Source organism: Marmota marmota, unplaced genomic scaffold (genome assembly GCF_001458135.2).
Source record: "Marmota marmota marmota unplaced genomic scaffold, marMar, whole genome shotgun sequence".
NCBI lineage: Eukaryota > Metazoa > Chordata > Mammalia > Rodentia > Sciuridae > Marmota > Marmota marmota.
This window is the reverse complement of record NW_026000077.1, coordinates 1,484,532-1,497,355: the sequence shown is the minus strand read 5'-3', so window position 1 is coordinate 1,497,355 and position 12,824 is coordinate 1,484,532. Positions and strand designations below refer to the sequence as shown.

The window sequence follows — 12,824 nt, the reverse complement described above, 5'->3', positions numbered from 1 at the left end:
ATCAGCTGCAAGTAACTGTTGAACTCAGGAAGCCAGAGGTTCAGCATTCTGCCACCCCAGAGGGTTGTGGTTGTTCTGGGGCATTCTCTTTCTGAGCTCAGCTTCAGAAAACAATACACTGATGTCACAAAAAGATTGTGAGGTTAGGGGTGGGTATAGCTCAGTGGTGACATGCTTAGCAATGAGTGAGGCCCTGGATTCAAACACCAGCACCAAAAAGAAAAACAAGGTGGAATCTGCTTGTGCATACAGCTCTTACTCAACTACCTCCTGCCAGTTATCTTTTCTTTTTTTTTTTTTAAATCTTCCATTCTAATGGGGAAAATAGAAAGCAACATAATAGATATAAACAATAGATGTAGGGTAAGTTTACATTAATTCATCCAAATTTTGGGAGCATCTTCAACACCTCCTGCAGAAGCTTCCCTGGATCCTAAAACCAAAAGGCATCTTTCACTATGCATGCTGTTTTTTCTCAAGAAGCAAAAATACAAATACCGTTCCTAGACCGACTGTGGGCTGCTAGCCCATTGGGGAAGACTGGAAACTGATGTGGAGGGTTAGCAAACCTAACCCAATCTTAGGAGAGTGTAAAAGGATCAAAAAGTGTGACGTTGAGCAAGTTAATTTCTGGATCTTTGCTAAATATGACAATTACTGCAGGGATTAAGTCTGAAGGTACACAACATACTGCGCAGCGCATGTGGTTTTAAAAATCAAATCTATGAATATTCTGCTACACAGTGTAGCAAGTCAGTTAAGTCATCAACCAGAACAGCGATGAATAAATAAAGAGCAGCTGATAATGCCCTAGTTCATCTATTTACAAAGGCTTTTCAAATATATCTCAAGCAAAATCCCTGGGAGGTAGGTGTAACTCAAAATACTGGCCCTTTAGGTGGGCCTTCATCCTGGCCCAGCACCTTCCCTGTGGTCAGAAAAGCAACTCTGCCAAAGCTGAAGGCTGTGCAGGGTGGAAGCTCTGGAAACACAAGAATGGAAGAGGCCAAATCCTGGGTGATCCTAAAGGGTGAGTAGTGGCCAAGCCAAATCGCAGGAGCCCTGCATCAAAATTTAAAATGGTTCCCAGCAAATTCACAATCTTAATTTATGATCCTTTCCCTTGGCTTTGAAATTCATAATGTGATTCTTTTTACACTTGGGGATTTCCTTTTCTAATATGCTTTACTGATTCCAGAATTAAAACTGAATTTCCTGAGCTTAGACTGGCCACATCCCAAGAGGAAGTGGCTAGAAGCCATTAAGAGGGCCAGGAGGGGAACTGGATGGGGATGGATTAAAAGTCACCTGGTGTGCTGACAATCTGTATAGGCGTAATTATTTAGAGAAGGTTTGTGATTGTTGTAGTCTTTGTGATTTATCTTTTTCCTTTCTTCTCATTTCTTTTTAATCTTAAAATCACCTTAACGTCAAAAAAAAAGGGCCTGTGTGGTTTTGCTCAGGCTTTATTTGTATATGCTTTTTAGAAAAAGGAGCTACAGAGACTTTAGATAACCTTTTTCCTTCCAAATTTCAAGTACTATCTTGTTTTCTCAAAGGCTAAGAAATGAGGAAGCCAGCCTGCAGAGTTAAGAGCCCCCACCCCACAGTATCTATCTCTACACCAGCCACTCCCTGCCCCCGTGCCTTATCAGTTGCCAAGTCCTGCAGATTTACTGTTTCTCCTTCCCATCACTCCTCTTCTGTTGGCTTGATTTATAGAAGCCTCCCTGGCTTTGTTCTCTCTACTTCTAATCCAGTCTCAACACTGTTGCCTAAATGAGTTTTCTAAAAGGGCCAATTCTCTCAGTATTGTTACTTAAAAAAAAAAAAAAAAAAAAGCAAAAGATAAACAACTTTTTTTACTTTAAACAAACCAATAAATAAGTTTTTATTTTGAGACAGGGTCTTGCTAAACTCCTGAGACTAGCCTCCAGTTTGCAATCCTGTCTCGGCCTCCAGAGTTGCCGCCATTACAGGTGTGTACCCCGCTGCCCACTGCCTCTACAGTTTTTTCTCTTGCCAGTATTCCACCCATACACTGCTCTCCATCTCAACTGGATTTCTTAGTTCCTAAGTGCAAGCCCTTGTCGCACAAACTGCCTGCCTTCAGACCTGCTGACCCATTCCTGGAAATGCCTCCTTTCTCCTCTGCACCAACTCCTATTTGTCCTTTCTTAGCAGTGCAGTGCATTGTTATTGTTAACTTTTAATTTTAACTGTTAATTTTTTAAAATTTTTATTTTTGGTACCAGGGATTGAACTCCCGGGCACTCAACCACTGAGCCACATCCCCAGCCCTATTTTGTAGTTAATAGAGACAGGGTCTCACTGTGTAGCTTGCTTCGCAGTTGCTGAGGCTGGCTTTGAACTCGCATTCCTCCTGCCTCAGCCTCCCAAGCTGCTGGGATTACAGGTGTGTGCCACTGTGCCCAGCTTCCTTTTTTAAAAAAATTCCTACCAGATTGAGCTTCTTGAGAAGAAACAGCATACTAAGTGAGAGATACCTTTTGATTTTAGGATCTGGGGAAGCTTATGCAGGAGGTTTTTCTCCTTGAGAAAAGTGGCCAGGGAGAGCTCAGGGAGGACCACGGGAGAAGTGACTGATAATCACGTGTTAATCACGAATTATTCACCAGGCCCCAGGCTAGCCTGGTCTCTTAAGAAGCTTTTAATCTGCTGTGGGCAATAAAATAAAATGTTTGCAATACATTGTGATCAGGGCCCTAAAGTCCACAGGCCAAACCTCAGAGGCACAAGGCCCCGAGGGCTGCTGTAGAGGAAGAACTGGCTATTTTTCTACATGCTTACACTCAACATAGAACACTTCTGTGACCAAATATCTGCTTTTACTTCCCCACACTAAGCATTTCTTGAATTCTCTGAATTCCCTTTCCTTCTCAAAGATAATCTTTGGGAGTCCTGTCATGGAGCTCCATCCTGACATGCTCCATCCTGCAAAGCATCAGATCCCACAAGTTAAGGACTTAGTCCCACGACACTGCCCCAGCTTCAGATGTTCATTGCAAGCAGTAGGCTCCTAGTTGACCCACAACTTTTGTCCAACTTGCCTAAAGGAAAAAAAAAAAAACAGGCATATTTGAAAATAAGGGCTCCCAAATTAGACAACAGGACACTCATTTTTCATATGAAGAACACTCGAAACATTGCCTCTCTAAAAGACTCCTCCAAAAAGAGCAAATGAAAAGTTTAGGTGGGTTATTTATTTATTTATTTTTGAAGTTGAATCTGCTTTGTCACCATCCAATCCTGAGCCTCAAAAGAAAACTATATATAGCCCGCCTGGTGGTATGTGCCTGTAATCCTAGAGCTCTGCAGGACCATGTAAGCCTAGGAACTCAAGGTCAGCCTGGAACATAGTTAAGACTTTGTCTCAAAAAAGAAAAGGAAAAAAAAAAATCCAGACATGATGTCACATGTCTATAATCACCTACTCTGGAGGCTGAGATAGGAGGATCATAAGTCTGAGGCCAGCTTGGGCAACTTTTACCCTGTCTCAAAAATAAAAAGGGCTGGGAATGTAGCTCAGAGATAGAGACCCCTGGGTTCAATTCCCAGTATCTAAAAGGGGGGGGGGGTGAGGAGAAGAAAAGAAAACTAGATAAAGTGTTGATAAAGTTAAGCCCTCAGATCAACAAGGTTTTCTTTAACTAGTTTTCTGCCCTAGTCAGATTCTTGGGCTCAGAGTAATCCATTTAGAAAAATGCTTTGTCAGTCCTGTTTGTCCATGGGCTCTACCCTGAACTCCATAATCTGCTTAAAAGCAGAAGCTAAATTAGAAAGCTCCTATCTAACTAAATTAGTAAACTTAAAGTTTCAGGATCTTCATTAGGAACCTTGGACTTTGTGTCTAAAATTGAGAGCAGGGGAGTGTTTGGAAACTGATAAAAAAAAAAACCTTATTTTTTTTCACAAGTATTAGTTTTAAAAAGCTATGGCCAAGTGAGCAGGTAGCTTTAACTTGTCTCATTTTTGTCAGAAATACAATTTAGATTTAAAAAAATAAACAGAGCCGGTGTGCTGGCACACACCTGCCATCCCAGTGACGTGGGAGGCTAAAGCAGGAGGATTACAAATTCCAGAACAATCTCAGCAACTTGAAAAAAGGGCTAGGTGTAGCTTGGTGGTAGAGTGTTTGCCTAGCATGCATGAAGCTGTGGGTTCAATCCCTAATATAAAAATTCTTTAAAACTAGTGAATTAGGTGAACGTAAATGTAATACAATTTTTAAGTAAAACTTTCAATAATATTTATGTGCTATAAATATACGTGTGTATATATGTATACTTAAAATGGTGTCAAAAAATTTTTTTTTTGGTAATTTGCAATCTAAAAGCTAGGCTAAGATAAAAATGAATAATAGATATTCATTAAATGCCTAGAAGATTTCCAAATAAGATAAAATGCCAAAACATTAATTACTGAACATAAAATCAAACTTATCTCCTTCTGGTTTATTATTATGGAAGAACTAAGGATCTGTTAGTAAACATGTTCTGCGTCACATAAGAAAATGGTATTATGAGGAAATGCATGCATCTAGAAATTATAAAATGGGTAAATATACAGATGTTAGTATGTGGCAATTAATTCATACTAAAAATGAAAGATAAAATTACTATAAAAAGGGCTGGGGTTGTAGCTCAGTGGTGAAGCACTGGGTTCGATCCTCAGCACCATATAAAAATAAATAAATAAAACAAAAGTATTATGTCCACCTACAACTAAAAAAAAATTTTAAAAAGGAAACAACTCCATATGCAAAATATACCAAAAAATAAGATGCATTTCTTTGTGAATAAAGTTATGATATAGTCTTTTGTGGGGATTTTTTTGGTACTGGGGATTGAACCCAGGGGCTCTCAACCACTAAGCCACATCCCCAGTCCCCTTTTTTTTGCATTTTATTTAGAGACAGAGTCTCACTGAGATGCTTAGGGCCTCAGTAAGTTGCTTAGGCTGGCTTTGAACTCAAAAATCTTCCTGCCTCAACCTCCCGAGCTGCTGGGATTACATAGGCATGTACCACAGCACCCAGCTAAAGATGTAGGTTTTTGTTGATTGTTAAAAGAAAAATTAATTTTTGTCTTGAAGTATAATGACATATTGTTTTAGAATGAAAAAGGATAATACAGGGCAAAAGCTGAATAGATATAAAAAGTTGGGAAGAGCGCTGGGGATATAGCTAGTATGCAAAAGACTCAGGGTTCCATCCCTAGCACTGCAAAAAAATTTAAAAGTTGGAGAGAAAGTGAGCAAAAGAGAATCTGGTGTGGTCAAATCAACTAAATTTGAGTGGAAAAAAAATGGAGGTGGGGTACCAGGGATTGAACTCGGAAGCACTTGATCGCTGAGTCACATCCCCAGCCCTTATTTTATATTTTATTTAGAGACAGGGTCTCACTGAGTTGCTCAGTGCCTCGCCATTGCTGAGGCTGGCTTTGAACTCACAAATCCTCCTGCCTTGGTCTCTTGAGCCGCTGGGCGTACGCCACCATGCCCAGCTTGAACAAAAATTTTTAAACATATTTTCTGTTGTTGTTGTTGTTGTTGTTGTTTTGTTTGTTTGTTTTTTGTACTGGAGATTCAACACAGGGCTTTTTATTTACTTTTTAATTTTGAGACAGGGTCTAGGCCCAGGCTAGCCACAACTTTCTCCTGCCTCAGCCTCCCGAGTGGCTGGGATTACAGGCATGTACCATGTCCCATATTCAGCCACCATATTATTTAGGTCTTGCATTATTGCTTATGACATTTTAGACTGCTTACAAGAAATGTACTTTTATGCATTTTAACCCTGAATTTAAGAAAAATAATTATTATTTATTTCAGGTAGACATTTGGTTTTTATCAGGAGAAAGCAAATCTCCCAGAGTTTAGTTTCTGCCACTAGGAATCATTGGGTAGAGTCAGTGAATCAGATATTTGACATAATTTATGGCAACTGTTTCCCAAACCTCCTGGCAATGCCTTTTCTCCTGCAGTAAGCCAGATGATGAAGCATTTCTGGGTTTACACTTTTATGTGGTTTTTCTTTTTTTCCTGGATTAGCTGTATTATGGTATTATTTCTTTTTCTGACCTCCCCCGGGCTTTTCATTTTAATTATTGGTAAGTCCTCTTAGAATCTCCTCAGATGGCTCCTTAAAGGGGGAGTTCCAGGTGTTGAGAAAAGAGCAGAAATATTGGATACTGGAATGTTCTGGTCTTCCCTGGCATTTGCTGCAAACTTCTGCCGGGCTGAAGAGGTTGCGGCAGTTTCTAAATTGTGGCAGCAAGCTCCATAACTCTGACTTTTCAACAAAATCAGTATGTAGGGCACTGTGGTGTGTGCCTGTAACCCCAGCTACTTGGGAGGCTGAGGCAGGAGGATCATTTGAGGCCAGGGGTTTGAGGCCAGTCTGGAGAACACAATGAGACCCTGTCTCTTAAAAAAAAAAAAAAAAAAAAAAATTAGCATCAATGTCCAGCTCCTTCTCTATTGGACCTATTAGAAGTCTGGCCTTTCCAATTTTTAGTGGTTCATTTTCCCTCCTTAATCTTTCATTCTCAACCACAAGAAATTCTGCATGCCTCCTCAAATCCTCCAATTCAGTTGCCTGCTTCTGTATAATAATTGTTTTATCATCTTTGGGGGTTTTGCTTCCTGTTGGCTCGTTCTTTTGCTAAAGTAAAAATTATAGTGTGTCTGGATCCCGGACAGAGACCCCTGGATTTCACGGAAGAGCTTCTATAGTATACTATTGTATACAATATACAATATTATATATTGTATACAATATACAATATTGTATACAATATACAATAGTATACTATTGTGAACAAAAATTGAAACATTTTTTGGCTCCCTACTTGATAACGCTAGAACTGGGAAACTCTTAGGGAGTATTCTTTTTTTTTTTTTTTTAAATATATTCAGTTGTAGATGGATATAATTATATTATTTATTTTTGTATATGGTGCTGAGGATCAAAACCAGTGCCTCCTGCATGCTAGGCAAGCACTCTACCACTGAGGCACAATCCCAGCCCTCTTAGGGAATATTCTTATTTGTATGGCAATAGGGTTATTTGCATAAACTCAACCAAAATCTGTTCTTTTTGTAACAGGAAACAATTGGAAATGCTAGTTTGGATAAGTTACAAAAGCTTCAAGAAAAGAACAGATAGCTACAGATAGCTTTTTTTTTTTTTTTTTTTTTTTTTGGTACTTGGAATTGAATCCAGGCATGCTCTACCACTGAGCTACGTCCCCACACCTTTTTATTTCTTATTGTGGGACTAGAGTCTTGCTAAATTGCTGAGGCTGGCCTCAAACTTTATCCTTCTACTTCAGTCTCCCAAGTCATGGGATCATAGGTGTGTGGTCATGGCTCCTAGCATGACCAAACAGCTTTAAGGAATTTAAATAAACTATGCAATCAATAAATAGCCCCTTAGGGGGAAAAAAAAAGTCTGAATTAAAAGGGTCTCTGAAAGCTGAAGTCAGAAGACTTCATAAAGGCTCCAGAGAAATCACCAGAACAGTTTATACATGGGCAGCTGCGTGCCTGTTGATATGTGGACTGCTCAGAAAGTTCACTGGGACACTTGCAAATTTCAAACCAGGAAAATCCATCAGATTGACATGGACTGAAAATGCTTTCAGACCAACATCTAAAATCTTCTCTACTGCCCTCTGGACACAGACACTAGGTTTATGTAGTTTATTCTTGCCATTGACCTGTTTTGTTTATTTTATTTGGTTTGGCTCATGGGGACCTTGGCTGAGAAACACACTCCAAATTGTTGGTATCATTTCCCTGATAGTTGTCCTAGTAGTCTCCGAGGCATGCTGTCTTCTCCCAAGGTCGTAAGTGCATGTTTGCCGCTATCAATGGTACACCCGATGGTCTCACTGTGATTAAGCAACATAAATGAGATGAACTACAAAAGGAATGTTTCTTGCCTGAGCTTGATGTCCTGCCCAGTCAGCCTGGCTCTCCCAGGGAGCCTCCCTGCCCTGCTCAGCCCATCTAGGGACAACACAGCCCCTGTCCCTTCCCCAGGAGGCTGTGCTGCTCAAGAAGGGACAGGCTCCTTGGTCACCTGCCTCAGGACAGAAGGCAGCCCAGCCCCTGCCCCCAGCTCTTTGAGCCACCTCCCTCCCCTGGCACCAGTGTCACATACTCTCAGAGGCAGTAACTAGAATGGGCACCAAACTCAGAAAGACCTGGATCCAAAGCTTGGCCCTGCCACTCACTGGCCATGCGCCTCTGTGCCTCAGTTTCCTCATTGGCAAAACAACGACAGTCATGGTTGTGTGGCAGAGTTCCATGCAGATCACAGCAGCCACCAGAGGTGTCTTGAATAGAAAGTGATTGGACCCAGGATTGGGGGCACGGGGGATGCCTGTGTGGCCATGGGGGGGGGCTGAGTCTCTAGAGGGTCTGCCGCTGGGTCTGAGCAGGAAAGGGAGGTGGGCGCCCAAGGCTGCACCAACGGCTGTGGGCCAGGGAGCAGGCGGGCCTCACTGCTTCTGCCAGCTGTCCCCTGGCGCCCAGGGTGGTGACTGGACACCAGCTGCTGCTGCAGGAAAAAAGGTGCAACTGCATGGCCAGCTTGCCAGGGGCAGCCCAAGCAGGAAGGCGGCCTCCTTCACCTCCCCAGTCTCATGTGAGGGTCTAAGTGGTGGATCTGTCTGCACTGTCCCTCGGGAAGGACCGGATCTAGGAAAGGCTGTGTTTAGCTTTCTCTCTTTTCTTCCTTTTTGGCACCAGGGATTGAGCTCAGGGGTGCTTCACCCCTGAGCCACACCCCCAGCCCTTTCCTATATTTTGTTGGAAACAGGGTCTCGCTGAGTTGCTGAGGCTGGGTTTGAATTTTCCATCCTCCTGCCTTGGCCTCCCCAGTGGCTGGGATTACAGGCATGTGCCACTGCACCTGACTGAGCTTTCTGCCTCTGAAGGACAGGAAATAGGTGGCGGTGGATCCTGGATGCTCCTCAGCCAGCAAGGGTTCTGCCTGGAGGGCGCCCTGGACAGTTCCTGGCACAAGAGCAGGTGCTGAGTAAGTGTGGGTTATGGTTCATACGCTGTCATTGTCACGTGCCTGCTGTGTGCCAGCACTGTGCTGGCCCCGGGGAGATCCAACAGCAAACAAGACAGGTCCATGCCCTTTAGTATAGACTAAGCACAAAGTAAATTGTTCTACATAAAAGAAAACTGTCACAAAAGCCTGGGATCAACAGGGCTGTGAGAGTCAAACAGGGGACCCTGACAAGACTTGTCCCGGGGGAGATGGGGAGCCATGACGTCTTTCCAGGAGGAGGGAACTCTTAATATGAGGCTTGGAGGAGAAGTCGACATGAACCAAGTCAAGCAGAAAGAAGCAAGGGGTGTGTCATGATGTTCACATCCACCCAAGGGACCCTTACAAACCCTGGAAGATGGAGAACGTCTGTCATTTGGAAGGAGTGGACGTCTGTCTTACTGGTGCACAGTGTGGTGGGTGAGTGGGTGAGGAATGAGCTGGAGAGGAAAGAGGATGGGGAGGCGGGGTGAGGTTTGGCTCAGTGGTAGAGCACTTGCCTAGCCTGTGGGAGGCACTGGGTTCAATTCTCAGCACTGAATATAAATGAATGAATAAAATAAAGGTCCATCAATGTCTAAAAAAAAATAAAATAATTTAAAAAAGAGGATAGGGAGACCTCATGGGGCATGCAGGGTCATTCCTGGGCATTGAGCTTTAGCCTATTGGCAATGGGAGGCCGCTGAAGGCATTTAATCAGGGAAAGGATCGTGGCTGTTCTGGTTTCAGCAATATCACTTTGATGTAGTTTGTGCAACAGGTTAGAAGAGGGCAGGACTGCGTGCAAGGTTTCATTTATAACTCCGCCATCTGGGCCGGAAATCATGGCAGCCTAGAGGAGGATGGGGGTGGGGGGGCCGGTAGAGCTGAGTTCAGGAGGAGGCAGAGTGAGCCATGGGGGTGGGGTGGGGGATGGGAGGAACCTGGGGTGGCTGCCAGGTTTCGGCAGCAGGCGCACCCGATAGGGTGGGGCTCCCATCCACTGCCGGCAGTTGATCCTGGGATGGTGCCCACCCACAGGCTGCCTGTCCTGGACTGAGTTCACAGAAAGCCCCTTCCCTCCCATTCAATGGCCTGCGTGTGATTCAACTCCACCAACAATTAGTAAGCACCCATTGTGTGCCTGGAATTGGGAGGCTCCTTCCAGGCTCACCTCTGGGGGTTATACTGGGTGACAGAGATGGGAGGCTGGGGGTGGGAAGAGAAGAAAGGAAAACTCAGGACACTTGGCCTGCATTCAGGCCCTGTCCCCTCCCCTAGGGCTGGAGGACCACACCTACCCCAGCCCTGCTTCTCACCGCCCACCCCCCCCAGGTAGGCAAAGTAGGAGGGTGGTCACTATGGCCTTCCACAAAGGCTCTCCGCCCCAAATCCTATGGGAACAGGCAGCTACGTGGCCTCTTCCTACTCAGAACGCCAGAAAGTTCTGTGTTCCTTCTGCTGCGAGACCCAGGAGGAAAGGAGGAACCTTCCAGACCCTTGTCCCACAGGACTCACAGCCTGCTGGCCAATAAACTCACTCCTTCAGATCAAGATGTTTCCCCAGATGTCTCCTGGCTACAGGGAGACAAGAGCCCGTAACCGCTGGGTGACACGTAACTACTTTATTTTTTATTTTGGGGGGCTAGGGATTGAACTCAGGGTCTTATGCCTGCTAAGCACGTGTTCCACCATTGTGCTAAACCTCCAGTCAAATTAAGTTTTTTTTAAATGTTTCTTTCTTTTTTAGGAGAATATAGCTCTGTTGCCCAACTTCTGAGCTCAAGTGATCCTCTTGCCTCATCCTCACAAGCAGCAAGGACCACATGTTTACGACACCACCACACCTACCTCAGTATCAGCTTCTTACTATCACGCTAGTGCAGGCAAATTCTAGGACTGCTCTATAATTGGATCTTGGATCCTAGAAGAGAGGCCTGCTTTTTAGAAAGATGAGAGTCCCAGAGCCATCCTAGTGAGTCTGGATGTTTGGAAAATAGTAACAGTAACAGCATTTACTATTGATCATTTACTATCCTCATTTCTAAATCTGCAAACTTCTGCAGGGTAAATATTGTTTCTATTTTGCAGATGATGAGTTAGGCTTTTTTTTTTTGGTACCAGGGATTGAACCCAGGGGCATTTGACAACTAAGCCACATCCCCAGTCCTTTCTATTTTTTATTTTGAGACAGGTCTCACTAATTTGCTGAGGCTGGCCTCAAACTTGTGACCCTCCTTCCTCAGCCTTCCCAGTGGCTGGGATTACAGGCGAGTACCACCATGCTTGGTGTTTTTTTGTTCATCAAGGTCACATGACCACCAGGTGACGGAACTGAAATTTTGTTTTGTTTTGTTTTTGTGCTGGGAATTGAACCCAGGGACTTGTACCTGCTGGGCAAGGCTACTTTCCTAGTCCACTAACTGAAATCTTGACCAACCCAGACTTGATACCAATGCTTTCTTGGAGTCTTGCTCCTGGGATCCCCTGCTCACTATAAGTCCTGCCACTCCCTGGAGGGGTCAGGTTCCTGAATGATGTTTTCCTCTCACACTTATCACATGGTCCCAGTTATTGAAGCCCTTGGGAAGGAGGGGGTGGAGAGAGCCAAGGCCAAGATGCAGAGGGGAATATGGGCTGGGGAATCTGCACAGGGAGAGAGGAACCAACCAGGACCTCCAGAGAGTCCTTTCCATTCCCAGTAGGGGGTCTTCTGGGCACCACAGAGTCCTGTTCTTGCCCCGTGTTTCAGAATCCAAGGACTCCTGGGCTTGCTCTTTCCCCTCCCAATCTGGCTCCAAGAAGCCTCAGGACTTCCTCTTCCCTCTGCTCTGGGATGCTGTCCAGAGCCTCAGCCTACTGACCTGAGGTCCCCACCCGGGTTTAATTTCTACCAACTCTAATGCCTTCAAATCCCCGGCTGAGACACCAGGCCAGGGTACAGCCTGCAGAGCTCATTCATGTGAAGGAGCTGTCTGGTGACCACAGTGGGAGTGGGCAGAAGCCTCCAGGCTCACGGCAGCTGCCCCTCCCACCCCCAATCTGGGTTCTTTGCCAACTGCCCCATGCAGCTTTGGGGGGGGGGGAAGACCAGTGCTATTCCTCGGGTCACAAGACCTCGGCTGTGTCCCTGGGCAAATCTTGGTAACTCCAGGTCCTTGAGTGGCAGAACTGGACAGGCTCCAGGGCTTGGCACTGCTGTGAACTATTGCCTCTGCTGGGAAAGGAGGACCACTAGAGGACATGGAGGACACAGGCTGGTGGGGAAGCCACCACTATGTCGTCCTGCTGGGCTAGGGCAGGGGGATGTGCCCAGCTTGGCCAAACATGGAGGCTCGTCCCTGCCTCAGACGAGGAAACCTGTCTGGGTCCATGAGGGCTGGATCTTGCTTCAGGGTCCTCTCTCCTTGTTAGCACCAGCCCCAGCCTTCTGGAACCAGAACATTCCCACTGCCACCTCCCACACTATATCCCTGGGGAGCCCACACTCCACACTGACACCTCTGTGGTGTGTATGCAGTCTCTCCAACCCAACAGCAAACACTCTTGGATCAACAGGAAACACACCTCAATAGGCGCAAACAGCCCCCCTTCCCCCACAAAGACAGTCCTGACCTACCATCAATTCCTCAGGACCTGAAAGCCATCTGTTTCCAGGGCTCCCCGGGACATCACACCAGCCTTCTTCAAGAAGCCTGGAGAGAGGGGGCCAGTCCTTGGGTGCAAAGGACAGTCAGTCTCTTCCCGCCCTCCCCCT

At 45.1% G+C, this 12,824-nt stretch overlaps 1 long non-coding RNA gene across 2 annotated transcripts in view; it reads right to left on the bottom strand.

Annotated features, from left to right (window-relative positions):
• Window positions 1–12,788, bottom strand: part of LOC125620169 — a 24,115-nt gene extending 11,327 nt beyond the window's left edge. Inside the window, exon 1 of one of the 2 annotated variants that reach the window (XR_007351749.1) lies at window positions 12,687–12,788. This is a non-coding gene — a long non-coding RNA (uncharacterized LOC125620169). The remainder of the gene's footprint in view (window positions 1–12,686) is intronic. The other variant, XR_007351748.1, reaches the window with a different exon arrangement.
• Between the last annotated feature and the right edge of the window lie 36 nt (window positions 12,789–12,824).